Source organism: Lissotriton helveticus, chromosome 4_2 (assembly GCF_964261635.1).
Source record: "Lissotriton helveticus chromosome 4_2, aLisHel1.1, whole genome shotgun sequence".
Lineage (NCBI taxonomy): Eukaryota > Metazoa > Chordata > Amphibia > Caudata > Salamandridae > Lissotriton > Lissotriton helveticus.
In genome coordinates, this window is record NC_136064.1 from 108354181 (window position 1) to 108377724 (window position 23544).

Below are 23544 nucleotides of genomic sequence, written 5' to 3' on the forward strand. Positions count from 1 at the left end.
GAGGAGAGAGAGCAGCTGAGAGTGCAGGCGGGGCTCCGTGGTGGAAGAGGAGCCCCGTGCTGCCCAGAAGAAGAGACCGCCCCGCGTCGGAGTCCCGGTGAGTCTGGGCTGAGGGCCGGGCAGAGTGGGGCAGAGGAGAAGGGAGGGGCGCCGGGACACATTGTCGGTGTCCGCCCCCCCCAGTGGCACGAGCTCGCGCCCATTGCCAGTGCGAAGCCACGAGGGCTTCAAGGGCGGCCCCGGTAGGCAGCGGGTCGCCCCAACGTACGTAGAGCCCTGAGAGGCTCCCATGCCGCATCGATATTTACGAGCCTGCAAGGCTCCAGGCGGCATACTCGTGTTTTCGAGCCCTGATGGTTCCAACGCGGGGGCAGAATTGTTTAGAGAGCCTGTGTGACTCAGAGGGCCAGTGAGAGCCCACGCCGCATTTTGTTTGGTGGCCAGAGCCTGTGTGGCTCCAACGTCTGTGTAGTGTTGCCCAGAGCCTGTGTGACTCCTACAGTTTGGCGCAGTTTTTCTCCAGCTGCCCAGCCATTAGTGGGCAGCTGCACGGTTTAGGCGCAAGATGGAGAAGGAGTCCCTGAGAGGGATAGAGATGGCACAGAGGTGGCCGGACAGTCACAGCTGTGCAGCACTTAGTGCCAGCTGCAGCGTTTAGGCCCTTGTGAGTGTTCCCAGGGGCCCAGCAAGTAGTGGGCCCCTGCATCGTTTAGGCCCCTGACATTGAGACTCAGGGCGTTCTAGCCCCAACAAGGCCAGTTGGCCTAGGGACTGCCACAGGTGGTGGCTTATGTAGGTGTTGCGCAATTGTATGGATATTGCACCTCTGAATGTATTTCCTTGCATCATGTTTTATTCCTGCACCTCTGAATGTTTTTAGACATCATGTGACTATGGCGCTACTGTATTATTCTAGTACCTCTGAATGTAATTTTATTGCATCATGTGCTTTATTCTTAACACCGCTGAATGTGTAGGTTTATGCATTATGTGTTTTTCTTTACTACTCCTCTGAATGTATATTTATGCATCATGGGTAATGCGTTCTTTCTTAGACCCCTAAATGCTGTGTGATACTTAGGGGGTTGTTCTTTTAGTACAGGTGGTCCTAGTGAGGTCCTGGTCCCCTGCGTGACAGTCTCCTAAGGGGTTAGGGTTACGTAGGTGGTACTTACCTGTCCCCAGTAGTTACTGGATGTGATCTATAACTGTTACTTTGTGTTACAGTGATTTTATACACTTTTATTCTAAGTTCTATAAGTACTATTTCTATTTCTAAAAGTGCTGATTATGACAGCGGCCCATGTGGCCCTGTTGGACAGGCCACATGAAGGGCTCGCTCCCTCCCCGCAGGACAGGGCCCGGGCCGCCGTCAGCACCATTGCCCGGCCCAGCCGCCATCTTGGACACGGCACCACGCGGCCGCGCGGCCTCAGCCCGACCCCAACCCTGGGCCTGGCCAGGCCCCGACATCCCGGCACCACCCTCCACCCAGGAGATGAACGGACCACTTGGCAGGTCAATGGGAGTAAGAAGTGTCGATGGCTCTCCCCCGCCAGGTGCCGAGCACCCCCAGCCTCCTCGGGCGCTGGCTCCACCCCCCTGCTGGGTGTCTGGACTCCCTCATCCCAGACCTCCCGACCTCCAAGAGCGAGGGTCCGGACATCAAAGGGCGCCAGACCTATAACTGAGGCCGCCCCAGGACAGGAAGGCAGTTGTATCCTGGAGTCGAGAGACACCGCGACGAACTCATCCTTGACGGACTGCTGGCGCTGCCGCAGCCCTGCCTTGTGAACTATTGTCCTGCCTGCTGGCGCTGCCACGGCCCTCTGCAACCTTCATCCTCGTGGGACCTGCTGGCGCTGCCGCGGCCCGTTGTAACCTTCATCCTCGTGGGACCTGCTGGCGCTGCCGCGGCCCGTTGCAACCTGCATTCTCGTGGGACCTGCTGGCGCTGCCGCGGCCCGTTGTAACCTTCATCCTCGTTGGGACCTGCTGGCGCTGCCGCGGCCCGTTGCCACCCACGACCTCTTCGGGACCTGCCGGCGCTGCCGCGGTCTGACCCATCCGAACACCGAGCTCGAGGATTGTGAGCTATCACCGTTACACCTCAGTACCCGTGGGTACCAAGACTGTCCCGCTACCCCCTTCCCTTACTAGAGACTAGAATTGAGAGGATCATCGTGTCCTGATCGCCTTGTATCGTACCACTCTACTACCAGAAGTGCCTATAAAAGGTGTTACCCTGATCTTTGTGTGGTGTCCATCTGTGGGGGGGAAGTTACCTGTCTGTGCGATCACTGTGCTCGGCCGACCCTCCAGGTCCCCGTCTAACAGGCCCTGTCCTGTGTAAATAATCCCTTGTGAATATTGCCGTGCCAGTTGGCACAATGTACATGTGTGATTTCTATCTGATATGTTTTGACAATACAAAAGTTATTTTTAATATAACCGTGTGTGGAGTCTCTTTTGTGGTGTGCCTAGTATGTTGTGGCTGTTGTGCGCTGACGCAAATGCTTTACACATCGCCTCCGAGTTTAGCCTAGACTGCTCGTGCCAAGCTACCTAGAGGGTGAGCAGGGGTTATCTTGGCGTGTGACTTCCTTGCCCTGACTAGAATGGTGGTTTCTGCCTGGCTTTGGCATCAGCCTTAGCCTACCAGAAATAGCCGGTTCTAACAGCTCTGTTCTGAATCGTCAGCCAGTGTAGTTTTGTTATTGCGTCTGATAGAGGTGCAAACTTTGGAATTCCAAGGAGCAGGCGAGCTGCCGCATTTTGTATTGTCTGCAGTTTTTTTATGACTCTGACTTGGGAGTTAAGGAAGAGCCCATTACAATAGTCCAGTGATGTCAGGACCAGAGAACTCACCAATGTTTTAATAGCAATTGTTGGGAGGTAAGGGCTTATTTTCCGAATCATGCGCAGTTTGTGGTGGGCTGTAGAAGCAACTTTATTGGCATGATCCATGAAATTTAAACGGTCATCGAAAATAACTCCCAGGTTTCTTACTTTGGTCACCGGTTTAGGAGGGGCACCGAACGTCTGGGGCCACCGAGAGGAGGGCCAATCCGGTGAAAGTTGTCCAAAAATCATAACCTCAGTTTTTTCTGAGTTGAGTTTTAGGCAATTTACAGCCATCCACTCACCTATCTCTATCAGTCCCCTTTGGAAACGTTTGGCGACCTCCCCTCCGTCACCCCTTATGGCCATAACCAGTTGTGTGTCATCCGCGTGGGAAGTTAGGCTCATCCCATGTGCCTTGATGACATTGGCCAGGTCCCACACATAGATATTGAACAGTGTCGGACTTAGGGATGAGCCTTGAGGTACCCCACACGGCTGTGTCAACTTGGCAGATTGGTAAGGGCCAAGAGTGACGGCCTGCGTTCTCTCAGTGAGAAATGAAGCGAGGAGATCTCTTGCCGTGGAGGAGATGCCCATCTTCCCGACACGGTCGACCAGGATACTATGGTCGACCGTGTCGAAGGCCGCCGAGAGGTCCAGCAATACCAAAACTGCTGTCCCACCCTGATCTCTTATTAATCTGACATCGTCTGATGCTTTGATGAGGGCGGTTTCAGTCCCATGATATTTCCGAAAACCGTACTGGGTGTCATCTAGCATTTTGTGTGTCTCTATATACTCGGATAGTTGTATGTTCATGGCCTTTTCCACCACCTTGGCCATGAACGGAAGGCTGGCAATTGGCCGGTAGTTTTTTAACTCGGACTTGTCGGCGCCAGGTTTCTTTAGAAGTGGTTTAAGCAGTGTGGTTTTTAAATTGTGGGGATATGTCCCTGAAAGCAGGATGGAATTGCATACTTGCGTTAAAACTGGTATAATCGAGTCCATCACTGGTAAAAGAGCCGACAGTGGACAAGGATCCAGCATAGATCCGGTTTTAACTGTTGAAACGATGTTTAATATCTGGTCTTCGGTTAGTGGAGTGAAGCCAGTAAAGGATGGTGCTAAGAGGGATTTAGGAACCTCAGGAGTGATGGTAGTGGCCTTGGTGTGGGTGGTTTTAGCAGTGAAGGCTTGGTAAATATCGTCAACCTTAGAAAAGAAAAAGTTGGCCAGAGCATCACACATGTCTTGGGAAGGGGGTGGAGTCAGATCAGGGGTATTGCCCGAGAGAGCTTTAGTTATGTCGTATAGTTTTTTGCTGGAGTTTTTTGCCTGCTCAATTTGCGCCGTATAGTAAGATTTTTTTGCCTTTATGATCATGGTTTTGTATACCGCCAAGGCGTCTTTATATTGAATCTTACTCGCTGGGCTGTAAGTCTTTCTCCATTGTCTTTCCCAATGTCTGTTCTGTTGTTTTTGTAATTTTAATTCGTCCGTATACCACGGTGCGGTTGGGATAGATCTGTTCTTGGATATTTTCTTGATGGGAGCCAAAAGATTCATGGCATGTCCCAACCAATCGTTGAATTGTTGTGTGGCCCTATTCGAGTTAGACGTGATTAGCGGGCGGGTGTTGTCCAGCTGGTTTTTTAGATCTGACTTGTTGATATTATGCCACGCTTTAAAAGGGACTGACTGGAGGGGAGTGGCGGCTTTTACTGGGATTCTATCCATGGCCAAGGTACAGAAAACCGCATAGTGATCTGTCCAAGGCATAGGTAGAATATCCAGTACCTGGAGCCCCTGGACACTGGAAAATATACCATCTAGAATGTGTCCCGCTCGATGAGTAGATGATGTGACCAACTGTTGGAGCCCCAGGGTTTCCATATCAGAGACGAGGGCCCGTGTCTCCTTATGGTTATAGTCCTCTAAATGAAAATTCATGTCACCTAACACTGTGATCGAATCCTCTAAGGCCAGAGATTCTAGAAGTGTACTAAAACTGGTTAAGAAGCCGTTTTTGACTCCTGGGGGCCGATATAGAAGTAGCCCTTTGAAATTGAAATGCGGGCTAAGTTTAATTGCAAACATCAGAGCCTCGCACGAGATGTCCGGTGTTTGAGTAACTGTAACCACAAGATTTTCTCTGGCTATAATGGCGATCCCGCCACCTTTATTTCTGGGTCTATCTTGTCTGTAGGCTTTGTAACCCCTAGGAGTGGCAATGACGACGTCCGAGTCGGACGATTCGTCTGTCCATGTCTCTGTGATAAAGAGAATATCTAGCTGATAATCTGTTATTAAGTCAGCGATTTCCTGGCTATGTTTACATAGGGATCGTGCATTGATGAGAGCCATGGCAACATTCTTGACTTTGGAATGTTGTTTTGTGAGGTTCTTCTCACCATTATTTGATGTCGTGAACTGGCAGTGAGGACAACACCTTTCACCTTTGTTTACAGTGTTACAGAAGTCCAGTGTGGTACAAGCCTGGTTCACCGGCGGTCTAAGGTTACGCAGAGCAGCATCTGAGTAGACCCTAAGGGGATCGTTTAGATTTGGGCCAGGGGTCGTGGCCCTCGGCCCGGTCCCGGCGGCGCGCCGGACGGGATGATCCCATGGCTTTATTCGAGGTTGGGCAGAGGAGGGTGGGAGGGTTCTATCAACTGCAGCGCTGACCTTCCCTCTCCAAGATGGCGACTACGGAGGGTCAGGTGAGGTCAGGGCGCCTGAATGCAGCGCGCTGTGCCGGGCAACTAAGCGAAGACCTCTAGGCGAAGCAATCTCACCCACGAGGTAACATAGGTTAAAAACAGCCTATTAAAATATTTTACAATTTTTAAAAGTACGTCGTACGCGGGTGTGAACAGTCTCCGTGCCCACCTCCCACTCTCTCTCTCACTGGTGTCTCTGTGCCCACCTATATCTACCATATCACGTTCTGCGTGATGTGTTTATGCTTGGCCAGAAAGCTGTGCATAGATGGACTCCACACAAGGTACATTTAATTCTGTTTTTTTTTTTTTTTTCCCTAAATGCCTTGTTTTAACATCGCATTTTCAGGCATTTGAGAACAGTAAGCTAGAGCAGTTTATTTTTTGAGGAGGGAAGCTTTCTTTTCTTGCACCCACATTTGTTGCAGTTCTGGGACACTGGTGGTGCCTGGGCGTTATGTGTCTCTGTCACGGCATCCGTGTGGTCTTACAGTTTTGTTTCAATTATCCGTCTAATTTGCATACAGAGGGTTTCGCTTTTCACATTGGCAGAACGTGCAGCCGGATTGCTGTAAACTGTAATTGTGTTGGAAGCCGCCGTTAATGCCCGTAACAGACACGCGGTGTGGTCCGAGAGTGAAAACTCGGACTAACTCCACCCTCTCGCATCCATCACTGGCCTCTATTTACCACACTTGTGTATACCCAAATGTCCCATTTTATTGTTCAGAAATAACGATTTACAGCGGAGTGCCGGGACACCGTGCAGTTAAGTTGGCAATGTGAATGAAAGTGGGAGGTTCAAGCAGTAGATTTTTCTGCATTACGTGAGGGTCTAGAGGCTACAGGGAGTTTCAGTTTAATCGCCAGGTAGCGAGGAGAGGAGGAGTGCAAGGCTTTGTGGGTGATACAGGCAGGGGAGAACTTTGTAATTTTGCCAGACAGCAGGCTCACCGTGAATCAACAGGACACCACCGGCGCTTATTTCTTCAGAGCCCACACCTCGCCGCACCCGCTCTGCGGGTGCCGCATCGCGTGCTGAGACACAGGGCAACTCGGGTGAGAGGCGCTAGCGGGGCTGCGAGCGTGCAGGGACTCCAGGAACCAGGAGTCCCTGTGAGACCGTCTTCCAGCTTCCGGTCCGCTCTCCCTGCTGGCCCTCCCCCCGCTCTCCAGGCCCCTATAACCTCCGTTGCCCCTCCCGCAGCGCGGGACGCAGCTCGGGGCGAAGACCGGGCTAAGAGCGGGCCGTTTGAGGCCGTTCGAGGACAGAAAGGACTGGACTGGCCTACCCCATTCACATCAGGTACGGACTATACTTAACAACCCAAAGCAACATCTCTCACTGTACCACTTTCTCAGCCCTAACTCCAAACATGAGTCACATGGAGACCAGGAGTAAAGTCAACCAGGCAGCCACCGCCAATACACCAACTGCCCCAACTCAGGGTACAATTGATAATTACTTCCTGAAAGCAGGCTCCCTCCTAATAGACGATATCCACTTATTGGAAAGACGCATCTCTCAGGAGATAGAGTGGGTTAAGCGCTCTTCAATGGGTGCTATAGCTATGGCCAAAACTCCTGAAGATAGGCGCCTCGGAAACTTCCAACAAGATGGTCCCCAGGGTGGGGCGCAGCAATTCGACGGCTTAGACCTTACTGAGGACACATTAGGTGACATAGACGATATGAGTCTTTTGCCACTGCCCTCAAAACAAACTGCCCAATTGCCTGAAGTCATAAATCCGGGGGAGGCTACTATTGTATCAAACAGGGAGGAATCGAATGTAGCAAGCTTCAACACAATTCCACCAGGGTCACCTAGCACTAGTCGAGGAACACGGGAAGGGGCCATTCAAAAAAGGGTACAGGGGAAACATTCAAATAGAGGTAAAAAGTCTAAAAATCCTACAAAACAAATAGGGAATATTCCCACTCTACCCACCCCTGCCCACAATATTCAGGAGAAAGCTTCACCGGTGATAGTCATTGACCATTCGCAGCAGCTACAGTCCAATATCCCAATAGACTACACACCACTTACTGTAGATCAAAATCAGGAGTCACCTGAAGAGGATATAACTTTAGCAGACATAGGTCACCTCCTTAAGTTAATTATAGGCCCCTTAGAAGCACGCCTAATTAAAATGGAGGCAAGAATAATAAAGATAGAGAAAACTGCTATGCAGATCATGGACACTTGGAAACCTGGGGCCCCAGGGTTTAGTCCACCCACCACTGATACACAACATAATAGTAGCCCGGATATCCAAAAATCTGCAACATTAAATGCAATAGTGACTACACCCATAATAGGAGGAAATATCTCAAACACAATCACTAATCAACAGCTATTATCCAACTCCAAACCAGCCACAAAACCGACCTTCGGTCTACCCAAACAGCCACATCCAACAAATCAGCAAATAAATGCAGACAAGCCCATAGTGCTTCCTACCCCACAAGTAATGAACTCCCTAACACTGTCCTCAAATGTTAATCAGAACAGGGACAACCACAAAAAGCCAAAGGTGCCCAGAACGGTTACTGTAAATTTACCACCCGAGGTTGCCCCGTACACAGTCATCTTAGTTGGGGCACCAGAATTAAAAGCAGACTCCTACGAAACGGAAGAATCTCTAAAAAATAAGGTCATCAACTGGCTCTCAACGCACAGACCACTCCCTCGAGGCATGACCAGCGATATCCGCATGGTCAGAAGGGTTTCCTGGGTAGGCAAGAGTCCAAAATCAATCAGCGGTGATTGCCTATTGGTGAGCTTTGGTGACCCTGCAACAGCCACCTTTGTCTGCAATCCATCATTGGAAGACGAAGGTAGCAACATCCAGCCTGTTCCCCTATCCTTCTTTTACCCATCCAATGATCACACGGCCAAGCCTCCTAGTAGAGGACACCAGCAGAACTTTGGAGGAAACTGGCAGGGTAACCAAGAAAGAAGGAGGACACCCTTCATCCAACCACAGATACCCCCATTCCGCCAAAACATATATAGCGACTCTCATGGATGGGAAACTGTCCCGAGAAGAAGGATGGGAGGGGGTGGATTTGGCAGAGTTGACCCGTGGCCCCAAAGAGTCTATCATCCACCACCTCTACCGCTGTACAACCACTATGACTGTCTCGAACTGGTCGATTGACAGCTGGCCTTTACACCCCGAAACCATGTAGAAGGAAATAACCCTCAGACTCGCTCCCCCCCAGTCTGTACCCAGGAGACAGGTACTTCCAGGGCTATAGAACCAGGTGATGCTCCACATAAATCGGACACCATTAGAGATGCCCCGTCGGTAGATGAGAGGGAAACAATTAGACCCCACTGCCCTGAAAATACAATCTCTATGCCAAAGCAATTAGACACCCAAAAATCCCCACAATCTTTAAACATTCTCTCATGGAATGTCGCAGGCCTGGCAAATAAAGTAGACACAGACGCATGGGTGGAATTAATACAAACAAACGGTGTCTGTCTCTTCCAAGAAACTTGGTCAAGGGAGGAGACCCACTATCGGGGCTTCCATACATTCTCAATCCCTGCGGTATGGGGTGGGAAAGGCAGACCATCTGGGGGCTTGGAGACCTGGGTGGCCTCGGATACAGGATGCCGAGCCTCAAGATATCCAGTAGACTCTCCAGATATATTGGCCGTTGTTCTCGAATGGCCAGGCAAATTGAAGTTGATGGTCATTAATATTTACTCAAGGCCAGTCAAAAATGGGTCTACCTCAAAAACTATAGAGATCCTCTCTTCCACTTTGGAGACTATCCCTGAGAATTTGTCCTACCTAATAGGGGGTGACTTCAATTCCCACTTTGAGCCCTTACCTGGTCTTCTCGATGGACCCTCCCTTGAGGAGGATTCGAGTTGGCAGGTTCCTCGGACGGAAGCACCTCCTCCCAGAGCATGGACAACTCTGGCAGTGCAGATTAACACCTTTAATCTCACACATGGGCTGAGGGCTTGCAACGGCCGTACTCGGTCTGACATCCCCTCACAATGTACTTATAATAGACAAGGGGGGGAATCTAGAACTGATTACTTCCTTGTACAATTAAAGTCATGGAAAAGGGTGGTTGACTTTAAAATATCAACAAGACAGGATAGTGACCATAACACACTGGAGCTAGATTATATGATCCCTTGCGAGGAAGCGATTGGCGAGGAGAAACAGACAGGGGGACTCCTTTTAGAGAACAATAGGAGACGGATAAAATGGGACACCCTCGCGTCCAGTGAAGAAAGGCTTACCTCCCTTTACGCTGGGATTATCCCAATTCTTGAGGAGGCTTTCGAACTAGGGGGCCTACCGTCCATTATGGAAAGAAATGAGGCCTTAGTTCAAAATCATACCCATTTGACCCAGAAGCTTGAACTAGTTTTTTTCACTAACGCACGCCCGAAAACACAAGGGCAGTCTAACAACTCCTGGTACAATCGCTCATGCCGTTTGGCAAAACAAGACCTTATCATGACTATAAAGGAGGGAGGTAGTACATTGGAGATCCAATCCAAAAGGCGCGCCTATAAGTCACTCCTGTACAACGCAAGACTCGAGTGGGACACACATCACTGGGAGAATCTGGCTGAGTCCCTAGCTAGCAGGGACTCCCGTAGATTCTGGAGAATCATTAACCACGGTTGCGCAGATCTTCCACCCGCAAGTGAACCAAACATCTCAGCCAATGTGTGGCAAGATCATTACCAGGGGCTATACGCCCCCGAGGCAGAGGAGCTACAACCACCCGAAGCTAGTATCACCAATACACGTAAATCACTCTCCTTCACCTTGAAAGACGTTGAGGTGGCCATAGCGAGTTTGTCACCTGGAAAAGCTCCGGGATTAGATGGGATCCCTGGCGATCTCTTCAGGCAGGAACCTGTGATCTGGGCTCCATACTTGATGGTCTTATTTAATGCAGTCCTAGAGGGAATGAGGCTACCAGATACTTGGCTGGGAGCAGAGGTGGTACCGATATACAAAAAGGGCTCACCTCTGCTCCCCGCCAACTATCGTCCGATTAGCCTCATTGATGTCAGCCAAAAGCTATTCGGAAGGCTGATTCTGGATAGACTCCAATGTTGGATGGAAGAAACCGAGATCTTGAGCCCTCTCCAAGCAGGTTTTAGGAAGGGTGTCTCCACAGTGGACCAAATACTGAGATTAAACATCCTATTCTGGAAAACTGCATATGTAGAAGAGGGGTCACTGTATGCAGTTTTTGTGGATCTCCGTGCCGCCTTCGACCTGGTCCCTCGGGCCAGGTTGTGGGCGGTACTGGAGGACATGGGTGTCCCTGATGACATTCTACAGATTCTCGTTAGGCTCCACACTAACAACTACGCCCGGGTAAGGTATGGAAAGGGAGGCAGGCTCACAGATAGGTTCCCTGTCCAACGCGGTGTAAGGCAGGGGTGTGTGTTGGCGCCGACCCTGTTTTGCCTGTTTACAAATGGGGTGATAGAGCACCTCGGTAAAATCGCTAATATTGATGCGCCACTATTGAACAGCAGCAGGGTGCCCGCGATCATGTTTGCGGATGACACCCTGCTGCTGTCAAAAACGCCAATGGGGCTGCAAAGGATCCTGGATGGATTCTTGGACTTTTGTAATAAAAGGGGCCTAGAAATAAACCCAACAAAAACAAAATTTATGATTCTGAGCCGCAAACACAAAAATTGCCCAAATCCATGTTTAGGGCATACACCTCTGGAGAGAGTTAATGTGATTGAGTATCTGGGCATAACACTCAATCACAACTTAACTTGGCTGCCGCACAAAACAAAAGCAACCACTAAACTAATCCAGAGGGCGGGTGCAATCACTAGAATCGCTAGAAAATCCCCCTTTCGCCCGTTGGCACCGGCAATTCAAATCTACAAGGCCCAAGCGCGGGGTGGTATTATCTATGGGGCAGAACTATGGGGCCATACACCGCTACACTCCATTCAAGTTGCTGAGAACAACTTTATTAGGCAGCTGACGGCTCTTCCCTTAAGTACTCCACTTCTTCCGCTAAGAATGGACTTGGCACTGTGCCCAAGAAGTGAGCCTCAAACCACTGACTTATTGGAGGCGCCTCTGGAGTAGTCAAGATCTAAGCCATTATAGAAGCGAATTGCAAGAGCTTCTTAGAACGATATCTGTATCTAAAATCCAATGGCTCATGTACATAAGAGACATGTGTATGACCCTCGGAATCCCAGAGCTATGGAATGATCCACAAGCAACATCGCTAAGGCTTCCCAGGAAAGCACTTTCCAAACTCTTCTATGGTTTCATGTTCCAGAGATCTATTACTTCAATTTGGGAGGGCTCATTAAACGACATATTCATTAAAATAAAAGACACTTACAGTTTTGAATATGTCCTTGATACAATGTCTCCTGTATATGTTAGGAAAATTTATTTACAATGGAGATATGGCTCTCTTCCCTTGAGATCGCTTACTAAGAACTGGGACGAGAAGAGGGCCTCACCCAACTGCCCCGCGTGCAACTACAAACTAGAAAACGATGCTCATGTGGTTCTATTTTGTAAAGCCTACCGCAACATTAGGAGCTTCTGGCTCAAGCCATATTTAAGGAACTTGGGCTTTCGAACTTATGCCCCAGCTTACAGAGTCCTTAAAACTGATCTTTCAGCGCCCACAGTATTTGCAATGGTGAAGTTTCTGGCAGCTATGTGGAGAGTACGCGCAAGGATTATAAATGACTCCACTGTGTCTTGATCAAATTCTCCCTATAACATTTTTATGAATTTAACTGCAAAGACTCGAAATGATTGTATTTTAAAGATGCACTTTTTTCTTTTAAAAAGCTAGGAACCACTTTATGGACTTTAAATTGACGAACCTCTTTTACAGTTTTAAACATTGTATTGTTGTTTGCTTGTACATCTTTTATGATCATACAGATCGAAATAAAGATTGTTATACAGAATGAAACACTATTTATTACCCTGGCAGCGCCATAGCCCTCACCTCTGTTTTTAGGTTTCGACCTGGCGATCTGCGCAAGCAGTTCGCGCAGGTGAAATCTTTTGTTTACCATATTGGCTATTGGAACGTCCCCCACCTCCCATTGGCTAGCTCCATAAATGGAGGCTAGCCATTGGGAGCCGGATCTGTCCGTCAAGGCCGGACCAGATTCGGGGGCGTTCCCGCGATTTTTTCCCTCTCCGCCTCTGCGATGTCGTCATCGCGGCGGTGGGCGGAGCTTCGTTTTTTTCCCTTCTGTGTTTGTTTTGGTCATTCCATGCGAGGAAGCCCAGGTGAGTGCTTGTTTTTTAGTGGTGGAGCACGTGAATTCAGTGTACGTTAGTTAAAAATACATGATGAAGACACAGGCCACGATCTGGCTGTTCATCAAGTGCATGGGCGCTAAAACTAATTTTTGCCCCTTTATTTGTAGTGAGGACTACGCAGTGGTTTGTCTGATGTGAAATTGCTCGGCTTTGTTGCAGCATGCATAACTTTTCATTCTTTCAGTTCGACTTTACAGTCTGTTTTAATAATGTCCTTAAAACTGCGGGTGTTCAGTACCCAAACGGCCTAAATAGACTCGTATGGGCTAAGCATCTCGTGCCCCTCGTGAGACACTTGTAAAACTGCTCATAAGATTTGCAACAGGGAGTTTTTTCATGGTTTGGCATTTTTCGTAATGCATTACAGTTGAATTTATATAGCGCTTCATATCCTAACCGCACTGCAAAGCCTGAAGAGCATCATAGAGAGTGCAGAGTGGAGAGTGCATAGGGAGTGCAGAGTGCATGGAGAGTGCATAGGGAGTGGAGAGTGCATAGGGAGTGGAGAGTGCATAGGGAGTGGAGAGTGCATAGGGAGTGGACAGTGCATAGAGAGTGGAGAGTGCATAGGGAGTGCACAGGGAGTGGAGAGTGCACAGGGAGTGGAGAGTGCACAGGGAGTGGAGAGTGCATAGGGATTGGAGAGTGCATAGGGAGTGGAGAGTGCATAGGGAGTGCAGAGTGGAGAGTGCATAGGGAGTGCAGAGTGGAGAGTGCATAGGGAGTGGAGAGTGCATAGGGAGTGGAGAGTGCATAGGGAGTGGAGAGTGGAGAGTGCATAGGGAGTGGAGAGAGCATAGGGAGTGGAGAGTGCATAGGGAGTGCAGAGTGGAGAGTGCATAGGGAGTGGAGAGTGCATAGGGAGTGGAGAGTGCATAGGGAGTGGAGAGTGCATAGGGAGTGGAGAGTGCATAGGGAGTGGAGAGTGCACAGGGAGTGGAGAGTGCACAGGGAGTGGAGAGTGCATAGGGAGTGGAGAGTGCATAGGGAGTGCAGAGTGGAGAGTGCATAGGGAGTGCAGAGTGGAGAGTGAATAGGGAGTGGAGAGTGCATAGGGAGTGCAGAGTGCATAGGGAGTGGAGAGTGCATAGTGCATAGGGACTGCAGAGTGAATAGGGAGTGCAGAGTGGGGAGTGGAGAGTGCATAGGGAGTGGAGAGTGCATAGGGAGTGCAGAGTGGAGAGTGCATAGGGAGTGGAGAGTGCATAGGGAGTGGAGAGTGCATAGGGAGTGGAGAGTGCATAGGGAGTGGAGAGTACATAGGGAGTGGAGAGTGCATAGGGAGTGGAGAGTGCATAGGGAGTGGAGAGTGCATAGTGCATAGGGACTGCAGAGTGCATAGGGAGTGCAGAGTGGGGAGTGGAGAGTGCATAGGGAGTGGAGAGTGCATAGGGAGTGGAGAGTGCATAGGGAGTGCAGAGTGGAGAGTGCATAGGGAGTGGAGAGTGCATAGGGAGTGGAGAGTGCATAGGGAGTGGAGAGTGCATAGGGAGTGGAGAGTGCATAGTGCATAGGGACTGCAGAGTGCATAGGGAGTGCAGAGTGGGGAGTGGAGAGTGCATAGGGAGTGGAGAGTGCATAGGGAGTGGAGAGTGCATAGGGAGTGCAGAGTGGAGAGTGCATAGGGAGTGAAGAGTGCATAGGGAGTGCATAGGGAGTGCAGAGTGCATAGGGAGTGGAGAGTGCATAGGGAGTGGAGAGTGCATAGGGAGTGGAGAGTGCATAGGGAGTGGAGAGTGGAGAGTGCATAGGGAATGGAGAGTGCATAGGGAGTGGAGAGTGCATAGAGAGTGGAGAGTGCATAGAGAGTGCAGAGTGGAGAGTGCATAGGGAGTGGAGAGTGCATAGGGAGTGGAGAGTGCATAGGGAGTGGAGAGTGCATAGGGAGTGGAGAGTGCATAGTACATAGGGACTGCAGAGTGCATAGGGAGTGCAGAGTGGGGAGTGGAGAGTGCATAGGGAGTGGAGAGTGCATAGGGAGTGGAGAGTGCATAGGGAGTGCAGAGTGGAGAGTGCATAGGGAGTGGAGAGTGCATAGGGAGTGGAGAGTGCATAGGGAGTGGAGAGTGCATAGGGAGTGGAGAGTGCATAGGGAGTGCATAGGGAGTGAAGAGTGCATAGGGAGTGAAGAGTGCATAGGGAGTGCATAGGGAGTGAAGAGTGCATAGGGAGTGCAGAGTGCATAGGGAGTGGAGAGTGCATAGGGAGTGGAGAGTGCATAGGGAGTGGAGAGTGCATAGGGAGTGGAGAGTGGAGAGTGCATAGGGAGTGGAGATTGCATAGGGAGTGCAGAGTGCATAGGGAATGGAGAGTGCATAGGGAGTGGAGAGTGCATAGAGAGTGGAGAGTGCATAGAGAGTGCAGAGTGGAGAGTGCATAGGGAGTGGAGAGTGCATAGGGAGTGCAGAGTGGAGAGTGCATAGGGAGTGGAGAGTGCATAGGGAGTGAAGAGTGCATAGGGAGTGAAGAGTGCAGAGTGCATAGGGAGTGGAGAGTGCATAGGGAGTGGAGAGTGCATAGGGAGTGGAGAGTGCATAGGGAGTGCAGAGTGGAGAGTGCATAGGGAGTGGAGAGTGCATAGGGAGTGGAGAGTACATAGGGAGTGGAGAGTGCATAGGGAGTGGAGAGTGCATAGGGAGTGGAGAGTGGAGAGTGCATAGGGAGTGGAGAGTGCATAGGGAGTGGAGAGTGCATAGGGAGTGGAGAGTGCATAGGGAGTGGGGAGTGCATAGAGAGTGCAGAGTGGAGAGTGCATAGGGAGTGGAGAGTGCATAGGGAGTGGAGAGTGCATAGGGAGTGGAGAGTGCATAGGGAGTGGAGAGTGCATAGTGCATAGGGACTGCAGAGTGCATAGGGAGTGCAGAGTGGGGAGTGGAGAGTGCATAGGGAGTGGAGAGTGCATAGGGAGTGGAGAGTGCATAGGGAGTGCAGAGTGGAGAGTGCATAGGGAGTGCAGAGTGCATAGGGAGTGGAGAGTGGAGAGTGCATAGGGAGTGGAGAGTGCATAGGGAGTGGAGAGTGGAGAGTGCATAGGGAGTGGAGAGTGCATAGGGAGTGGAGAGTGCATAGGGAGTGGAGAGTGCATAGGGAGTGCAGAGTGCATAGGGAGTGGAGAGTGGATAGGGAGTGCAGAGTGGAGAGTGCATAGGGAGTGTAGAGTGCACAGGGAGTGGAGAGTGCACAGGGAGTGGAGAGTGCATAGGGATTGGAGAGTGCATAGGGAGTGGAGAGTGCATAGGGAGTGCAGAGTGGAGAGTGCATAGGGAGTGCAGAGTGGAGAGTGCATAGGGAGTGGAGAGTGCATAGGGAGTGGAGAGTGCATAGGGAGTGGAGAGTGGAGAGTGCATAGGGAGTGGAGAGTGCATAGGGAGTGGAGAGTGCATAGGGAGTGCAGAGTGGAGAGTGCATAGGGAGTGGAGAGTGCATAGGGAGTGGAGAGTGCATAGGGAGTGGAGAGTGCATAGGGAGTGGAGAGTGCATAGGGAGTGGAGAGTGCATAGGGAGTGGAGAGTGCATAGGGAGTGGAGAGTGCACAGGGAGTGGAGAGTGCACAGGGAGTGGAGAGTGCACAGGGAGTGGAGAGTGCATAGGGAATGGAGAGTGCATAGGGAGTGCAGAGTGGAGAGTGCATAGGGAGTGCAGAGTGGAGAGTGCATAGGGAGTGGAGAGTGCATAGGGAGTGCAGAGTGCATAGGGAGTGGAGAGTGGAGAGTGCATAGGGAGTGGAGAGTGCATAGGGAGTGGAGAGTGCATAGGGAGTGGAGAGTGCATAGGGAGTGGAGAGTGCATAGGGAGTGGAGAGTGCATAGGGAATGGAGAGTGCATAGGGAGTGGAGAGTGCATAGGGAATGGAGAGTGCATAGGGAGTGGAGAGTGCATAGGGAGTGCAGAGTGGAGAGTGCATAGGGAGTGCAGAGTGGAGAGTGCATAGGGAGTGGAGAGTGCATAGGGAGTGGAGAGTGCATAGGGAGTGCAGAGTGCATAGGGAGTGGAGAGTGGAGAGTGCATAGGGAGTGGAGAGTGCATAGGGAGTGGAGAGTGCATAGGGAGTGGAGAGTGCATAGGGAGTGGAGAGTGCATAGGGAATGGAGAGTGCATAGGGAGTGGAGAGTGCATAGAGAGTGGAGAGTGCATAGAGAGTGCATAGGGAGTGGAGAGTGCATAGGGAGTGGAGAGTGCATAGGGAGTGGAGAGTGCATAGGGAGTGGAGAGTGCATAGGGAGAGGAGAGTGCATAGTGCATAGGGACTGCAGAGTGCATAGGGAGTGCAGAGTGGGGAGTGGAGAGTGCATAGGGAGTGGAGAGTGCATAGGGAGTGCAGAGTGGAGAGTGCATAGGGAGTGGAGAGTGCATAGGGAGTGGAGAGTGCATAGGGAGTGGAGAGTGCATAGGGAGTGGAGAGTGGAGAGTGCATAGGGAGTGCAGAGTGCATAGGGAGTGCAGAGTGGATAGGGAGTGCAGAGTGGATAGGGAGTGGAGAGTGCATAGGGAGTGGAGAGTGGATAGGGAGTGGAGAGTGCATAGAGAGTGCATAGGGAGTGGAGAGTGCATAGGGAGTGGAGAGTGCATAGGGAGTGCAGAGTGCATAGGGAGTGGAGAGTGCATAGTGCATAGGGACTGCAGAGTGCATAGGGAGTGCAGAGTGGGGAGTGGAGAGTGCATAGGGAGTGGAGAGTGCATAGGGAGTGCAGAGTGGAGAGTGCATAGGGAGTGGAGAGTGCATAGGGAGTGGAGAGTGCATAGGGAGTGGAGAGTGCATAGGGAGTGGAGAGTGCATAGGGAGTGGAGAGTGCATAGGGAGTGGAGAGTGGAGAGTGCATAGGGAGTGGAGAGTGCATAGGTGTTAGACGGAGACCTGGAGGGTCGGCCGAGCACAGTGATCGCACAGACAGGTAACTTCCCCCCCACAGATGGACACCACACAAAGATCAGGGTAACACCTTTTATAGGCACTTCTGGTAGTAGAGTGGTACGATACAAGGCGATCAGGACACGATGATCCTCTCAATTCTAGTCTCTAGTAAGGGAAGGGGGTAGCGGGACAGTCTTGGTACCCACGGGTACGGAGGTGTAACGGTGATAGCTCACAATCCTCGAGCTCGGTGTTCGGATGGGTCAGACCGCGGCAGCGCCGGCAGGTCCCGAAGAGGTCGTAGGTGGCAACGGGCCGCGGCAGCGCCAGCAGGTCCCAACGAGGATGAAGGTTACAACGGGCCGCGGCAGCGCCAGCAGGTCCCACGAGAATGCAGGTTGCAACGGGCCGCGGCAGCGCCAGCAGGTCCCACGAGGATGAAGGTTACAACGGGCCGCGGCAGCGCCAGCAGGTCCCACGAGGATGAAGGTTGCAGAGGGCCGCGGCAGCGCCAGCAGGTCCCACGAGGATGAAGGTTGCAGAGGGCCGCGGCAGCGCCAGCAGGCAGGACAATAGTTCACAAGGCAGGGCTGTGGCAGCGCCAGCAGTCCGTCAAGGATGAGTTCGTCGCGGTGTCTCTCGACTCCAGGATACAACTCCTTCCTGTCCTGGGGCGGCCTCAGTTATAGGTCTGGCGCCCTTTGATGTCCGGACCCTCGCTCTTGGAGGTCGGGAGGTCTGGGATGAGGGAATCCAGACACCCAGCAGGGGGGTGGAGCCAGCGCCCGAGGAGGCTGGGGGTGCTCGGCACCTGGCGGGGGAGAGCCATCGACACTTCTTACTCCCATTGACCTGCCAAGTGGTCCGTTCACCTCCTGGGTGGAGGGTGGTGCCGGGATGTCGGGGCCTGGCCAGGCCCAGGGTTGGGGTCGGGCTGAGGCCGCGCGGCCGCGTGGTGCCGTGTCCAAGATGGCGGCTGGGCCGGGCAATGGTGCTGACGGTGGCCCGGGCCCTGTCCTGCGGGGAGGGAGCGAGCCCTTCATGTGGCCTGTCCAACATGCGTCCCCCCCAGCTGAAGGCGGGGAGAGTCACCCATCTTCTTGGGGACTTTCCTCGTCGAGGCGGAAAAAGCGGGACAGGCCATCCGCGTTGGCGTGGTCTTGGCCAGGACGATGCTCCACAGTGAAGTCCATCCCCTGCAGGGAGATGGACCATCGCAATAGTTTGGGGTTCTCCCCCCGCATCTGCATGAGCCATTGCAGGGGCCGATGATCTGTCTGTACCCGGAAATGGGTTCCGAAGAGGTACGGCCGGAGCTTCTTGAGGGCCCATACCACTGCGAAGGCCTCTCGCTCAATGGTGCTCCAGCGCTGTTCTCGGGGCAGTAGGCGTCTGCTGATGAAGGCCACGGGTTGGTCCACTCCTTCGGGGTTCAGTTGGGAGAGGACGGCCCCAATACCATGGTCGGAGGCATCGGTCTGCACAATGAACTCGCGGCTGTAGTCGGGGGCCTGGAGCACCGGAGCGGTGCACATGGCGGCCTTCAGCGTCTCGAAGGCCGCGTGACAGTCGGGAGTCCAGTTGACTCGTTTTGGGTTGTTCTTAGACGTGAGTTCCGTGAGGGGCCCCACAATGCTGCCATAGTCCCTCACAAACCGCCGGTAGTATCCGGTGAGCCCCAGGAAGGCTCGGACCTCTGTTTGTGTTTCGGGGGGTTGCCAGGACTGGATGGCAGCTTCCTTGAGTTGGAGGGGGGCCACCAGACCGCTCCCCACTTGGTGTCCGAGGTAGGTCACGGACCCCTGGCCGATTTGGCACTTGCTGGCCTTTATGGTGAGGCCGGCCTGTTGGAGGGCCTGCAGGACCGCTCTGAGGTGGTGGAGGTGGTCGGCCCAGTGGCGGCTGTATACCGCGATGTCGTCCAGGTAGGCGGCGCTGAATTCTTCGAGGCCCGCCAATACCTGGTTCACCAGTCTTTGAAAGGTGGCTGGAGCGTTCTTCATGCCGAAGGGCATCACTCTGACATGGTAGTGCCCGTCCGGGGTGGAGAAAGCGGAACGTTCTTGGGCCCTGGGGGTGAGGCCGATCTGCCAGTAGCCCGCTGTCAGGTCAAAGATGCTTAGGTAGCGGGCTGCCCCCATGCGGTCGACTAGTTCATCTGCTCGGGGGATAGGGTGAGCGTCGGTTCGGGTGACCGCGTTCAGCCCCCGATAGTCGATGCAGAATCGGAGCTCCGGCGTGGTGCCCGGTGCCGCGGCCTTGGGGACCAGGACGACCGGGCTGGCCCAGGGACTGTCCGAAGGCTCGATGACCCCGAGGGCGAGCATCTTGGAGACTTCTTCTTGGATGCATGTACGTACCCGATCCGGTACTCGGTACGCCCGGTGTCGGACAGGAGGACTGTCCCCCGTGTCCACGTCGTGCAGGCACCAGGAGGTGACTCCGGGTGCGAGGGAGAACAGGTTTGCGAACGGCAGCAGGAGGGCCCGGCAATCTTGACGCTGCTCTGGGGTCAGGGCCTCGGAGAGTCGGACCCCGTCCACCGAGCCATCTCTTTCCCGAGTCCTCAGTAGGTCAGGGAGGGGCTCGGAGTCTCCTTCTGTGCCACTGTCGGTCGCCATCAGCAGGCTGAGCTCTGAGCGCATGAAGTGGAGTTTGAGCCTGTTGGCGTGGAGGACCCGGAGGGGGTTCCGGGGTGACTCCAGGTCGATGAGATAGGTGACGGGACTCCTGCGCTCGATCACCTTGAAGGGCCCCGTCCATTTGTCTTGCAAGGCACACGGTTCGATGGGGGACATCACCCATACCTGCTGACCCGGTTCAAACTCGATGGAGGAGGCATGTTGGTCGTACCACTTCTTCATGTCCTCCTGACTGGCCTCCAGATTGGCTTTAGCGATCTCCCTGAATTTCCGGGTCTGATTTCGGAGGGTCAGGAGGTATTTGTAGACGTCCGGAGGGGTCTTTAGGGGGGCCATTTCCCATTCCTCCTTCACTAGGCTGAGAGGCCCGCGAACGGGGTGTCCGTACAGGAGTTCGAAGGGGCTGAAGCCGAGGGACTTCTGGGGGACTTCTCGGTAGGCGAAGAGGAGGCACGGTAGTAGCACGTCCCACTGGCGGCGTAGGGGTTCTTCCAGCCCCATGATCATCCCCTTGAGGGTGCGGTTGAACCGCTCGACCAGTCCGTTCCCCTGGGGGTGATAGGGGGTGGTGAAGCGGTAAGTGACTCCGCACTGCTGCCAGAGGGATTTCATATACTTTGAAATAAAGTTCGTACCCCTGTCGCTGACGACTTCCCGGGGGAAGCCCACTCGAGAGAAGATCCCCATCAAGGCTCGACCCACTACTGGGGCTGTTATAGTACGGAGGGGGACCGCCTCAGGATAGCGGGTGGCGTGGTCCACCAGGACCAGGATGAAGCGATGCCCCTGTGCTGTTCGGGGGTCCAGGGGCCCCACAATGTCTATTCCCACCCTTTCGAACGGGGTGGTCACCACGGGGAATGGTTGTAGGGGTGCCTTGAGTTTGCGGCCGCTCTTCCCGCTGGCCTGGCAGGTCGGGCAGGACCGGCAATGGTTGGAGACGTCATTTCTCATTTTGGGCCAAAAAAAGTGAGTCACCAGGCGGTGGTAGGTCTTGTCTTGGCCCAGGTGCCCGGCCAGGGGGACATCATGGGCTAGGTTCAACAGGAAGTCTCTGAAGTGGAGGGGCACCACCAGCACTCGCCCGGCCCCCAGTTCTGTGATTTTCTGCTCGCTGTACAAGAGATCATTGTCCCAATAAACCCAGTGGGCCCCGTTGGTGTCTCCTTGGCTCTGGGCGAGCGCTTGCTGTCGCAATCCCTCGAGGGAGGGGCAGGTCTTTTGCTCCTGCCAGAATTGTTCCTGGGTGGGCCCCCCTTCTTGATGCCACTGAGCCAGGTCGGGAAGCTCGGGGGGCTGTGTGGACCCCTCTGTGGTGGGGTCCGGGTGGTCGGTCTGGAGGAAGTCTTCTTCTGGGGTGATCGAGGGCGGAGGTGCTGCCCATTCTGGTTCTTCTGGTCTAGGGATGGTGCGGGTGGCCATGGACCGGGTGGTTACGCACGCCCAGTCCGGGAGACCCAACATCCCCAGATGCTCTCTTCTTTCTACAGCGGCCCACGGGGAGCTCTCGAGATCGTTCCCCAGGAGGCAGTCCACGGGAGCATCGTCGCGGACAGTTACTTTCAGCATGCCGGACACTCCTCCCCATTCGAAGGGGACGCAGGCCATCCGACACAGGCTCTCCGAGTTATCTGCCGATCGGACGGGGCAAAGTACGTTTGGTAGGATTTGTTCTGGGGTCACCAGGTGACAACGGACGGCCGTCACACTGGCCCCGGTGTCACGCAGGGCCTCGGCCTTGCGCCCATTGATGCTCACCCATTGGCTGTACTTCCGAGTGTTGGCGGGCAGGGGAGTCCGCGGGACCATGTCTCTTCCTCCCAGGCATGCCAGGGTCATGGCGGCGGGTTCCCACTCGAACTGCTCCGACTCATAGGTCTCCGTGTCTTCGGAGACTTGTTCTTCTCCCAGGGCGGCGGCCGCCATCTGGCGGGGCCCGGGGACCTGGTTCTTCGGGCAGGTCGGGTCACTGGCATAGTGGCCGACTCGCTGGCATCGATGACACGTCACGTTAACTCGGAACCCCGGGCGCATAGGGGGTTTCCCCGGCCTGCTGGGGCCGGGGTGGCGTTAGTGGGCGCGGCCGGGACGGCGTCTCTGCCCCGGCCCGGGCCTCCTTCTCCTCCTCGGGGACGATGATGACCTTGGTTGGTTCTGTTCTGCTCATTCGGCCCACTCCGGGCCACTCGGGTGCTCTCCCACCGGTCAGCCTCGGTGGCGAGCTGCCGGGGTTCAGTCAATTTACTGTCGAGGAGGTGCTGCCTGAGCTCGACGAAGCAGTTGTTGGAGAGGTGCTCCCACACAATGAGATTGAAGAGTTGTTCGTAAGTGGTTACGTTGTTACCCTTGATCCACCCCTCGTAGGCTCGGCTGAAATAGTTCACGTATTCCAACCACGTTGTACCTGGGATCCGGGTGCAGTTGCGGAACCTCTGGCGGTACATTTCGGGTGTAAGCCCATATCGACTGAGGAGGGCGGCCTTCATGTGGTCATAGGACGTCATTTGATGGTCCGGAAGCTGCAGCAGGGCATCACGACCCTCGTTGACGAATCTCCCCCATAGACCGGCTCCCCAGTCACTTCGAGCGACCCGGTGGGCGGTCATGGCAATCTCATAGGCCTTGAACCACTGCTGTATGTCGTCGTTCCGGTGATATTCTCGGACCACATCCTTGGGGATGTGGACCTTCTGCTCGGTAGGACCCGGGGAGTGCGGTTGCTCGGGCACCCCTAGGTTTTTGTTCAGTTTGCGTATTTCTATCTCCGCTAGTTTGCACTCGTGCTCGTATGCCAGTCTTTTTTCTTCGAGGTCTCTCTGTCTCTGTTTTTCCTCTCGCTCTTCTCTGAGCCGTAAGTGTTCTAAGTTTATTTTTTGTTCCGCCAGTTTCAATTCTCCATCTAATCTGAGTCGTGCCAAGTCTAACTCGTGTAATCTATTTTTTTCCCGCTCTTGGATCTCTTCACGGGAAGGGCCTGTTCTCCGTTCCTCCGTCCGGGTGGTGTTGACTTCCGGGGCTGCGGGGTCCCGGGGGGTTGCGGTATTTGTCTCTGTCCATGCCTCTAAGGCGTTTTTGAAGTCTTCTTTTGTGCTTAGCCCGGTGGTAGCAATGCCTAAGTCCATGCAAAATTGTTTGAGCTCTCGGTGGTTGTATTCTTCCAG